A 12,758-nucleotide genomic window follows, 5' to 3' on the forward strand; every position below is an offset into this window, starting at 1 on the left:
TGGTAAAATTCCTTAAGAATAAATCATCTTGGTTTGCTTGGTCCCATTTTGATATGACTGGAATTAGTGCTAATATAATTACACATAAACTTAACATTGATCAATCTTTTAAGCCTGTGTAACAGAAAAGACGAAAATTTGCACCTGAAAGAAATGCAATAATCAACGAGGAAGTGAAAAAACTTCTGGATATGGGAATGATCAGGGAAGTAATGTACCATGAATGGTTAGCTAACGTGGTTGTGGTGCAGAAAAAGAATGGTAAATGGAGAGTTTGTGTAGATTACACTGACCTGAACAAAGCTTGCCCTAAGGATCTGTTTCCCCTGCCATATAATGATGCCATGGTAGATGCCACAGCAGGGCATGAGATGCTAACATTCATGGATGCCTCCAGTGGATTCAATCAAATAAAAATGCACCCTGCTGACCAGGAGAGTACTGCATTTAGGCATATACTATTACACAACCATGCCTTTCGGCCTGAAGAATGCAGGGGCAACGTACCAGCGCCTGGTCAACATGATGTTTAAGGATCAAATAGGTGATATCCTGGAAGTATATATAGACGATATGGTAGTAAAATCTAAAAATGCTGAAGATCATGTGAAGCATTTGGAAATAGCATTCCAAATATTGGAAAAATACAACTTGAAAATCAACCCTGCAAAGTGCCACTTCGCAGTCTCTGCAGGTAAGTTCCTTGGTTACATGGTGACAAAAATAGGCGTAGAGGCCAGTCCAGAACAGATAAAAGCTATCCTGGAATTTCAGTCACCTAAGTCTGTCAAGAATATTCAGAAATTGACAGGCCGGGTAGCTGCCTTGAACCGGTTCATATCAAGATCCTCTGAAAGGTGTAAAATATTTTACAACCTGCTCAGAAAAAATAAACATTTCCATTGGATGGATGAGCATGAAGAAGCCTTTCAAGACTTAAAATCATACATATGATCTCCACCTTTACTGGCTAAACCAGAGAAAGGAGAACCCCCTGTCAGTATACCTATCTGTCACTGACACGGCAGTAAGTGCAGTCCTGGTAAAGGAACAAGAAGGCCAGCAACATCCTGTCTATTATGTAAGTAAAAGCCTGCTAGATGCTGAAATGAGGTATGGATTACTTGAAAAATATGTTTTAGCTTTAATTATGTCATATGCTAAATTGCGTCCTTATTTTGAGTGTCACACCATCATAGTCAGGACCAACTCACCCATAAAATCTGTCATACGCAAGCCTGAATTGTCAGGTAGGATGGCCAAGTGGTCGATTCGGCTCATTTCAGACATATGATTTTACCTTTGAACCCGTGACAGCGATTACATCACGAGACCTTAGCGGATTTTGTGGGTCGATTTCACCCTAACCTAGAACCCGACTGAAAAAAGAAGTTAACCAATTAGAAAATAAAACCTCATACCAAGAATGGACTTTGTTCATAGATGGGGCATCCAATGCCGAGAGGGACGGGGTTAGGGTTAGTACTAAAATCACCACAAGGAGACATGATAGCTCAGCCGTAAGTGTGAGTTCAAAGCTACCAATAATGAAGCGAGAATATGAAGCCCCGATAGCGACCCTAAAGGTATGTCTAGGCATCGGCGTTCAGAACTTAAAAGTAAAAACAGAGTCACTTTTAATTGCTAATCAAATAAAGGTAATTTACACGACAAAGGATGCAAAAATGATTTCATATTTAGAGTATGCAAAAACCCTTACCGCTAAATTTGCTTTATTTGACATAGATCAAATACCAAGAGACACGAATACCCAGTGATGCTTTAGCTTGACCTAGGTTCAAATTTTACCCCTGAGTTTTTCGACAAAATACCAATTGTTCATTTATTAGAGTCAACTATCGGAAAACGAACAAGTCAACAACCTGTCAATCAAGATAATAATTCTTGGACCAAACCTTATTATGATTGGTTCCTCCAAGGAATATTACCTCAGGGAAGGCATGAAGCAAGGGATTTTAAAATCAGAGCTTCAACCTATTCTATTATCAATAACACTTTATTTAAGAGATCGCAGGCTGGACCATATTTGAGATGCTTAGAGCCTGATGAATCTAAACAAGTACTCCAAGAAATACACGATGGACATTATGGCAACCATAAAGGAGGAAAGAGCCTAGCAAGTAAAATACTCAGGACAGGCTATTACTGGCCTATATTGAGGGCTGACTTCTTGGAATACTGTTCAAAATGTTAAGCCTACCAAATCCATGCACCAATAATACATCAGCCGTCTGAACTTCTTCACTCAATTTCTGCACCCTGGCCATTTATGAAATGGGGCATGGATATTGTAGGGAAACTGCCCGTAGCTCCAAGACAGAAAGTATTCATGTTGGCTATGAGTCTAGAGATGGCAACGGATCCTGGACCCTATCCAGATCCGCGGATCTGGACCCTGATGGATAGGAACATGGATCCTAATTTTTCGGACCCCGTAGATATGGGTTGGATATGGATCCACTTATTTGAAAATGGATCTGGATATGGATCTGGAAAATTTGGATCCGCCGGATATGGGTCGGATATGGATCCAATGTTGATGTGGCGGATATGGATCTGGATCCTATCGAACCCTACCCAGATCCGGTCCATTGTCATCCCTACTAACACTACACAAACATAGTACACAAGTTGTAAGTTAGAGATGGCAACGGATCCTGGACCCTATCCAGATCCGCGGATCCGGACCCTGATAGGTAGGATGTGGATCCTAATTTTTCGGACCCCGTAGATATGGTTGGATATGGATCCACTTATTTGAAAATGGATCTGGATATGGATCTGGATCTGGAAAATTTGGATCCACCGGATATGGGTCGGATATGGATCCAACGTTGGTGTGGCGGATATGGATCTGGATCCTATTGGACCCTACCCAGATCCGGTCCATTGCCATCCCTAGCTATGACTGACTATTTCTCCAAATGGATCGAGGCTGATTCTTTCAGGCGGGTAACTGAAAAGGAGGTGATATCTTTCATCAGAACGAATATTATTTGCAGATATGGTGTCCCATCAGAGATAGTGTGTGATAACGGGACCCAATTTGTGGGGAAAAAGACTAAAGCATTCTGCCAAGAGTGGAATATCAACCTGGTCACATCCACCCCCGGATATCCAAAAGCTAATGCCAGGCTGAATCTAGCAACAAAGTAGTTATAAGCTGCTTAAAGAAGAAACTGAAGAGAAGACGAGGCAGATGGGCTGAAGAACTTCCATTAGTGCTATAGGCAGACAGGACAACTCAAAAGACATCAGCAGGCCAAACACCCTATTCTTTGGTGTATGGCTGTGAAGCTGTCATCCCTGCAGAAGTTTGGGTGCCAACATCAAGATATAGCCTGAACAATGTCGAAGCAAACAGCAGCCTGATGCAAGATAACCTAGTCCTGACGGAAGAACTAAGAGACGCTGCTAAAATCAGGATGGCGTCATAACAACAAGCAGTAGCCAGAACTTACAACAAAAATGTCAGGATTAGAATCTTCAGGGAAGGAGACCTTGTCCTACTAAAAGTTTTTCCAAATAAAAAAGAAAAATCAGCAGACAAGCTAGCCCCTACGTGGGAAGGCCCTTACTTAATTGACTCAATCGTCAGACAAGGAGCATACAGGCTCCAAACATTAGAAGGAGAAATGATCCCAAGATCTTGGAATGTAACACATTTAAAATTATTCCATATATAAACTCTATGTCAGACCTAAATCAAGTAAAAACTATATCCTTACTATCAGTGTTTCAACCTCACGTGCTATTTGAAAAATTACGTGTCCTATGTGCAATCCATGTCTATATATGCAACTAACCCAATCTCTCTTATTTTACTTAAATCCTGAACAATTATACATGATAAACGTTTATATGCATAAATATTCAGGGTTGAGGCCTACTCTACTGTACATTAGACCTCTTATTTACATATTTTTAAAATCTTTTGCACTTCACTGTGCCTAACGAAGTTGGTAACCATCACCGGATACGGTAAATAACAGGACCAATCAGGCATGAAATAATTGCCTGACCTGACAGATTTGCTGCACACATCTACAAGCGGCTGGACGCAGCAAAACGGTGCAATGGTGTTTTATCCCGACCATCAGTCTAAATGCCCTCTTGACAGGCCGAATACCAAGCCCTCTATTCAGGCAGGGGACATAAGCCCTCCGGACAGGCCAGTTTTCCCACCCCTTCAACCACTATGGCAGAAACTATATGTGGCTGAATGACTTACGATGGCTTTAATCGCAAGACAGGATAACAGGTTCAAAAAAATTTAAGAGATTGACAGGACTGGAGAAACAAGGTTCACAGGTTTAAAGAAAATCAAAAGCAACAAAGCATCAGCAAATAAGTAAAATGGGCCAAGAAAGGCCACTACCGTCATATTAATAAAGCCCTTACCCCCTGGGGCAAAGGCGCCAAAATAATTGTCAAGGCCAGGAATAACCTCCCTAACCTACCAAAAACAAGAAGATAAAGATTGTTTTTCCAGGGATATCCCCCCTGGATGGGCCAATACCATCAAAGAAAATATAAAATTACTGCTCCCCTTTGGAGACAGCAACAACACTTCCACTTTTAGCTTGATGATGTGACCATAATTAGCGCATATTTAGCCCCCGAATTAGCCTTGTTCCCATGCTTTTTAGTGCATATTTGGGTCATTTATTGTCTTTAGTTCTTTGTTTTGCATATTCTTTGAGATTTTGATCCCTTGGTAGGAAAGGAGTGCAAATCTTGCATTTTCATGGCAAAACGAGACTAAATTGATCGAATTCAATGACCAAGCATCATGGAGAGACAAGATTAGAAGGCCTTTGTACATATTATAGTAGATGGGCAAATGACGAGAAAGGATCCTTGAGTCCCCAAGGAAATTCCCAAGGATTTTATGAAGAAAAGGGAAGAAAAGAAGAAGAAATATTGCTGAGCTACAATCCGAGCGGATTGTCTTGAATCCGTCCGTCCCCAGCACGAGAATCCGTGCGTCTTCTGCCAAAGACGCCCGGGTTAGCAGCCACGGAGAATCCGCCGGATTCCCGAAGACGCCCCGTCTTCCCCTTCCGAGAATCCGCCCGTCCCGACTCCAATACGCACGGATTCCAAAGATCAAAGAAATTTTGTCTTCTCCAAGCTACAAAGAAAGAAGCCCTTCCTTCGAAAAATACCGGCTCCTCCCTGCTCAATCTAAAAAGTGTAATTACTAGTTTAGCCCTTAGTTAACCCTAATGCATCCACCTAATTTCCACTATAAATACCCCATTAGTCTAATTAGAAGAGTATGTTCTTCTTATCAATTATTAGTGTAGTTAATATCAATCAAATCTCTCTTTAGTTTTGTAATAAACAATTAATCAAGTTTTAATACAAGTTTTATTTCCTTAATCTCTCTTTTGTTCATCCTTTATTTTGGGTAATTGAAGATTATTTGGGTTATTATTGGGAGATTGACAACCTCTCAATCAAGCATCAAGTACTTCTTTTATTCTTTGCTTTATTATTGGAATCATTAGTAGGTATAATTCTCTTAATCCCTTTTTAATTATTGTTAATTACTTTCATTTATTCATCATGTTTCATTTTGTTGGTATGATTGACAACCTTGCTAGCATGATCAACATGATAATGAGTGAGTAGTCACCTAGCTAGGGTTAATGGGTAATTAGGGGAAACCAACATGGGGAATGATTCATGCTTAAATTAATATGCTTTCATGGTTTATTTGCTTGCTTGTTTTGATCTCAACTCATGCACATGTTATGTTTGATGAAATGTGAGCCTATGAATCCTTGCATTTTTTTACCCATCACCTATCTTTTCAATGAGACTTGTAAGACATAAACCAACTCGAGTCTCATTAGACCATGCATGTTGTTGAGTAGGGAAGATTAAGTCGACTTGTAGGTGTTGTACAATCTAATCGATTCGGCTCCGGGACCCAAACTTTCCTAGGATTGTAAGATATAACCCAACTCAATCCATCATAACAATAATTGCTTGCTTATAATTTGAGAACATGTTTGTATGATCAATTCCCATGATTCCCCTATGACCCCATGACACCCTAGTGCTTTTTATCAATTGTTTACACCCCTTTTAATTCATCTTGCTTATTTTGTTTCATTGCTATTTTAGTTTAGTGACCTTCTACATCAACCCAAATTGTGACACCCCTAAGACACCACTAGTTTCAATAGAAATCTCATCTCAATTCCCGTCCCTTGGGATCCGACCTTTACTTGCCTCTTTACTAATTGTAGAGGTGTTTGTGAAGCTATAAATTGTGTTTTGATTGGACGTGACCCAACGACATCATACCATATCATCACGACCACATCACTTGATCATCCTCAGCATCAACATCCTGCTCCCCTGGATAGTCGACCTCCTGTTCATTGCCCATATTATGCAGGTCAGGATACTTAAAAGCAGCAAAGGCCATCTCAACTTCAAGGTTCCAGTTTTCCCTGGCCTCCACAGGCTCCGACATAGCAGCCACCTTCCCCTTAATATAGAAATACAGAGAAGCGTCATCAAGCTTGAACTTCAAGTCATCCCTCTCCAGGGTAAGCTCCTCATTCCTATCCAATGCCTCCTGCAGAAGCTGCTTACTCGAGCTAGACTCAGCCTTAGCAGCATCCCTCTCAGCCTGCACCTTCGCCAAATTAGCAGCCCCTGTAGCCAGATCAGCTCGAGCAAAATCCAGTTCAGACTTCAGCTTATCATAATCAGATCTCATAAGATCAATCCTGGCCACCAAAGAAGTAGCCTGATAAGCATTATGGAGACAAGCTGCAGCACCCTGAATAGAAACAGGAAAAATAATAATAAAAACCTCTAAATAAAAGATATATACATATTACAAAAAATAATAATAAAAAATGTTATATCTCTCTCACAGCAGCCAAGACACCTGCCAAAAGGCTGACAGCATGATCTACTGAAGCAACCGCATGAGTAGCAGTCTCAATAGGATCAAGGGTGAGCATAACATCTGATTTGGAAGTGGCATAATCACTAATTTTTACCCTGACAGCCTCCAAATTATCCACCCTGACTCGCACTTCTCTGACTGGGGCAGACAGATCAACTTCCTCCACTTTCCTCTTCTGGGTTGCTGAACTTGTTTTAGCAGGGGCAACAGGAGCAGCAGAAACCTTGGAAGTGGCAGGAAACTCAGTTAAATCAACGACAGGCCCAGTATCGCCACCTCCCTGGGAACTCTCCTCCTTGACCTTGGCTAGCATGGCAGAAAGGTCGGCCATACCAAATCTGGCAGGGCGAGTGGATGATCTAGTGGCTATAACACGAGACACTATATTAGCAATAAAGAGATACTATCATGAAAAAGCCAAAATAGAAAGAAAAGCAAAACCAAAACCAAAAAGAGAACAAAATAGACTTACTGCCTGAAGTAGAAGCACTGGCAACTTTTGAAGGTTTTGGCACTCTAGTAGCACCTTCAGTCTTCAGGCAACGAGGAAGATGACCAGCCCCACAACAGAGAGGCCAAGTCCTCTCCAATTGAGGAATTCCAAGGAAAGAAGAAATACTTGCAGTGGGATACTCAATTTCATTTGACCAATCATCAACTACGAACAAAAAGAGGTAAAAATTATTTAAACCTATTTATTTTCTTTAAAACTAACAAATAAACATGCAGGATAAAAGGAAAATACAGGGTACTCACCACCAACACATGCATCATAGTTCAAGTACGCCAGATCAGGACCCACAGAGTTGGTCCTGATGAACATGTACCCAGCAGCCCAATTCTTGTCATGTCCGCTATCCAGATTGCTGAGAAGAGGAGTAGTAGAAGGCCTGACCTTGAAAGTAATACGGCCAAGACTGTTGGTCTTGACAGCATAACAAGCCTTCAAGTCCTTCAAGGAGAAGGAAATATTGTGTTTTTTTGCAGAGATGTTCAACGGAGTAGACTACCTTCCACACCATAGGCATCAGTTGATAGGAAGGCACACCAATTTCTTTGATAACATCCACCATAAGTGGAGAGAAAAGAAGCTTGTAACCAGCCCTGAAGGCCCGGTCATAGATACAGAACCAGCCAGGACATGCCTAGTCAGCCCTGACAGGAGAATTTTCAGGGATCCAGACTTCGGAATCAACAGGAATGATTCCCTTATCCTTCAGGACTTTTTCAAATTCGGGTTTCAGACGGTTTGGAAGAGACTGATCATCTTTTAAAGCTTTTGTGGGTTTAAACTCGAATTCTCTATGAAAAATTGAAATCATTTCAAGAGGGGGATCAATTGATTTTTCAACCGCAAGAGGTTGAGCAGTAGAAGACGCTGGTAAATTTTCAGAAGTGGTTTCTTCAGGATTTGGAACGAATGGAGTTCCAGGAGACATTACTCCCCTGGAAGATTTCTTTTTTGCAACCATTTTTTGAAGGCTTGTTGAAGGTGTATTGATGATTGAAAAAATCTGGAAATTAAAAGAACTTGGAGATGAAGATTATTAGAAAAGAATGATCGGATTTTGGTGGAGTTCAATTCAATGAAGTAAAGAGTATTTATACTTTGTAAATCTAGGGTTTTCAACCGCAACTTGCAGAGTAATTATTGAAAAAATTGCAGTAATTGCAACACGCGTTAACAAACCGCCAGTTAGCCATTACAGGATCCAATCAGTCATAATCCAGCCGTTGTAAGCAGTTTTCCAAAGTTAGAAGTTATCTCCTTATTTCTGGCCTGACCCAGCGAAGATAAGGGACAATTGTTAGGCTTGGAAATCCGCAAATACTTCAGGATGACATTCTACCCTGGCCTGACTATCAGGGTGTCAGGACGTCAAGCCACCAAGTTACAAGAAGACAGGCGCCAGCCGTGGAGAGGACAACGGTCAAAATATAAGGATGATATTTGACCAATTCAATGATTATATTGTTACTAATATTCAGGTAATAATTAGAGCATTAATGGAGAAGATTTAGCAATAAAGGACAGCAATTAAGGGAGAAATAATGAGCATTAAACCGGGCAATTAAGGCGGAATATTCAGCATTAAGTACGGGATTATGCAGCCGTTCAGCATGACTATATAAGAAGCACTTAGAGATCATTTGAAAGACACAACACAATACTCTAGCAATACTCCCATACAATATTCAAGCTATATTATAGTCATATGTGCAAAATACTCAATATTATAGTGAAATCCTCTCTTGGCTTGGTGCCTGTGGTTTTTTCCCATTTAAGGGTTTTCCACGTACAAATTCCTTGTCTCATCATTGTTTATTTACCTTACTTTACTTTTCTAGTTTCGTACCCTGCCCTACATACTCACGGATACGTTTGAGCTAGTTAACCATGCCTAGACCTACACTCATCTGATTTCGCCTTGCGCAAAATCCATACAAAACATATATACATATGGGTCAAATTTGGGTAATGTCAAGGAATTATATTGGTTAACATGAGACAAGGTTTGCATTATGATTCGTAAGTAATGTCAATATGGAATTATATATATCGGTTTGTGGGACAGGAAAGTTGTTTGATGGTGAACTTCGGGGACGAAGTTCCTTTTAAGAAGGGAAGAGTAATGTCGCGTAGAAAATGACGTAATTGTAACAATTTTATAGTATTTTCATGACATGTTAAAGTATTTAACATGGTTATTTGGGTAATCTTGTAATGGTTATTGTGCAATCAAGTAGTAGGTTGTAATTGTTGAATAGAATGGCATGTTATTGTACCTTATTTCCAATTAAGTGTTCACTATGTTGTCATGAGAATTGGATGAGAGTAGCAATAGTAGAGTCGTTGTTAGTAGAATTGTGTTGTGTGGTTAAAGTAGTAGAGTGGAATGAATAATGTGTTGTTGTGAATCAGTAGTAGGACCGTTGTTTTGAGTATTTGTAATTGACAATTGTTGGCAAGTAATTGATGAAGGAATATTCTGATAGTTGCGTTGGTTTACACTTGAGTAATATTATGTAGTAAGTACAAGTGATAGTCGAGTTAGTCGTTCTTGTGGACAATGTGTGTTCGGTGATTCAAAAGGAAGTTGGTGATTCGCTGGGAGTCGTGATGTGTATTATGTGCTAAGGTAGGTGATGACGATGTTTGATGAACATACATAGGGGGGATGGTATTCTTAAACGATAGTGTTGACCTGTGTCGGGTAAACGGTGGTGTTGACCTGGATCTCTTTGTCTCATGTCATGGGGAGGATGAGTCGAACTTCGGGGACGAAGTTCTTTTTAAGGGGGAAGACTATAATACCCATCCTTTTAGGGACCCGTGGACCGACGTTGACCGACCTTAGACACCTATCGTGACCTTCGAAAACCCCAAGAGTGATGACTTGTGACGTGGTAAGCTTTGGTTTCTGTGGTACTCGATCTAGCTGAGGCTACTCGATCGAGTAGCTTGGCAGCTCGATCGAGTAGGGGTCACTCGATCGAGTAAGTTAGTTACTCGATCGAGTAACGAGGTTGCAGCGGGGAATTATAAATCGATAAACGTGAAACCCCAAATCATTTCCTCACTTCTTCTTCCTAAACCTAGATGTCGTCACCTTCCTTCTCCTTCACCATAATCCTTTCTCTTGAGGCCCTTGAGGATGCTTACACCATGGGGATGTGATGCTTGAGTCGGGTAGCGGTCTTGACGTCGGATTACTATGTATAGGTATGCTATTGTCATCATTCATCGTTGTCATTGTTTTCAGTTAGGTTAGTAGGGATAGTGATAGATGGTTGTACTGTTGGTATAGGTGATTTGCTTGGTTGATTGGTATCGTTTGGTTGGACGCGGGATCGCTGCGGTTCGCTAAAGGTAGGTTCGCCTACTCAGTACTGTTGATTTTCTAGAGAGTATGTTTATGTTGTTTGGTTGGTTTAGTGTCAGAATTCATGATTGATTGTGGTAGTTGGTTGGACTTGCGTTGTTTTGATAATCGTTGTTGTTATACAGCTGATTGTGATTATTTGTCTATGGTTCTCGAGGTGCACCCTCGGCTGAGTGGAGTCACTTGCGGGAGTGGCTTCACGCCCTTGATCCGCCTTCTGTGGAACCCGCTATAGAAGGGATGTGCACATTAATGGACATGGGTTTATCGCTCGGAAAAATGAGCGGGGCTTAGGTGGGAACGGCTGCGGTCCCCCCCACTGGCAGGACTGGTCCGGTGGACAGTCAGTGATGGTGGTTGTTTGGAGGAGATGTGGGGTGTGTGTTGTTGTATCTGTATTGTGTCTGTTTTGTATGTTCATTACTTGATTCATCGAACTTGTGTGGTTTTGTTTTGTTGTTTGTTTTTATTTGTCCGTCGTAATCCACTATGGTGAGCAAATCGGTCTTAGCGAGGTTGTCGTTTGGATCATAGTGGGTGCTTGGAGGGACGATTCTATCACGAGTCACGACAGAAGTAGTTCACATAGTAGATAGTGGTTTTGAGTTGTATCTTTTCGTATTGTTTGTTGTTAGTAATCACTTGTAATATAACTTAATTGTTCTTTTATCGACATTTGATTATTACTGTCCTCGGGCAACCGAGATGATAACGCCCTTATATGCTAGGGAAAGTCTTGTTAAGGCTCCGTGGTATATGGGGGTGTTACAAAAATCTCGCCGGAAAATCAATATACCACCAATATCTCATCAATAATTCACTGTCAATAGAAATTTCTCACAAGAGAAAAAACTCAAATTTGATACATTTCTTGTACAAGAATACAATTTTACATACACTGATGCACATTATATATATTTGCACGTATACTTATACTTTTTTGCACCTTAGTAAAACTACCTTCGTTGCTGCTATGGTCATCCATCCATCCTACTTTTCTACTATACTGAGTATACTCTAGTAAAGTTTTATTGTGAAGTTCCATGTCTAAATATTCTCCTTAAGCTAAATCTATGGTTTTTCATATTTTTCAAATTATTAGTGGAGAGTCCTACATATGAACGTGAATTCATAAACTCGTATGTACAATACGGAGAATATAGTTAGGATTATTTAAAGCTGGTAAACCAAATCAACCAAGCAAATTAATTTCATTTTGACTTGGGATGCTATATTAAACAATCGATTAATCGGTAAGATGTTTATGAATTACATAATTTTGAGTTAAGTGTCTCAATCATTACAAAGCAGTGATGGTATTTAATAGCAATTTACCGATTCAACATGGACAAACTGCAATATATGGACTTTCCGGCGATATTTTCACCGGAAAAAAATGTGGGGTTTAATTTCACTTAAGAAGAGAGTTAAAGGGGTAAATTGCTACAAAGTAAAGTTAAGGGGTTTAATTTCACTATCAAGCAAAGTTAAGGGGGTTATCTACCACTTTTCCGTGTTATATAGTGCTTTGTTTTTTTAAATTTTTTTTACTAATAAATGACTTGGTGATGTGGATGTGGGTTGTGTAAATAATTGAAAATTTTGATGTGGCATAAGGATAGATGATTATTTTTTATTTTTATTATTATATATAAATACCTTTATATATTTTCTTATATTTTTTAGGTGTTAAATAACTACTATTAAATTATTTATTGTGCTAAATTAATTAAGGTACACTAATAATCTTACAAAGTTAATATGTTAATGAGTGTGAGGATCACAAAAAAAACCCTAGAGAGTGATAGCCATGCACGCATAGAAAGTACGTGCCGCCATTGATTTCTGTTCCCATGGCCAGAAAATCAAATCTGCAGAGACAACATGAGATGACAATGAGAGGGAGGAGTATCCCTGCC

The sequence above is a fragment of the Silene latifolia genome, chromosome 5, assembly GCF_048544455.1.
Source record: "Silene latifolia isolate original U9 population chromosome 5, ASM4854445v1, whole genome shotgun sequence".
Taxonomy (NCBI): domain Eukaryota; kingdom Viridiplantae; phylum Streptophyta; class Magnoliopsida; order Caryophyllales; family Caryophyllaceae; genus Silene; species Silene latifolia.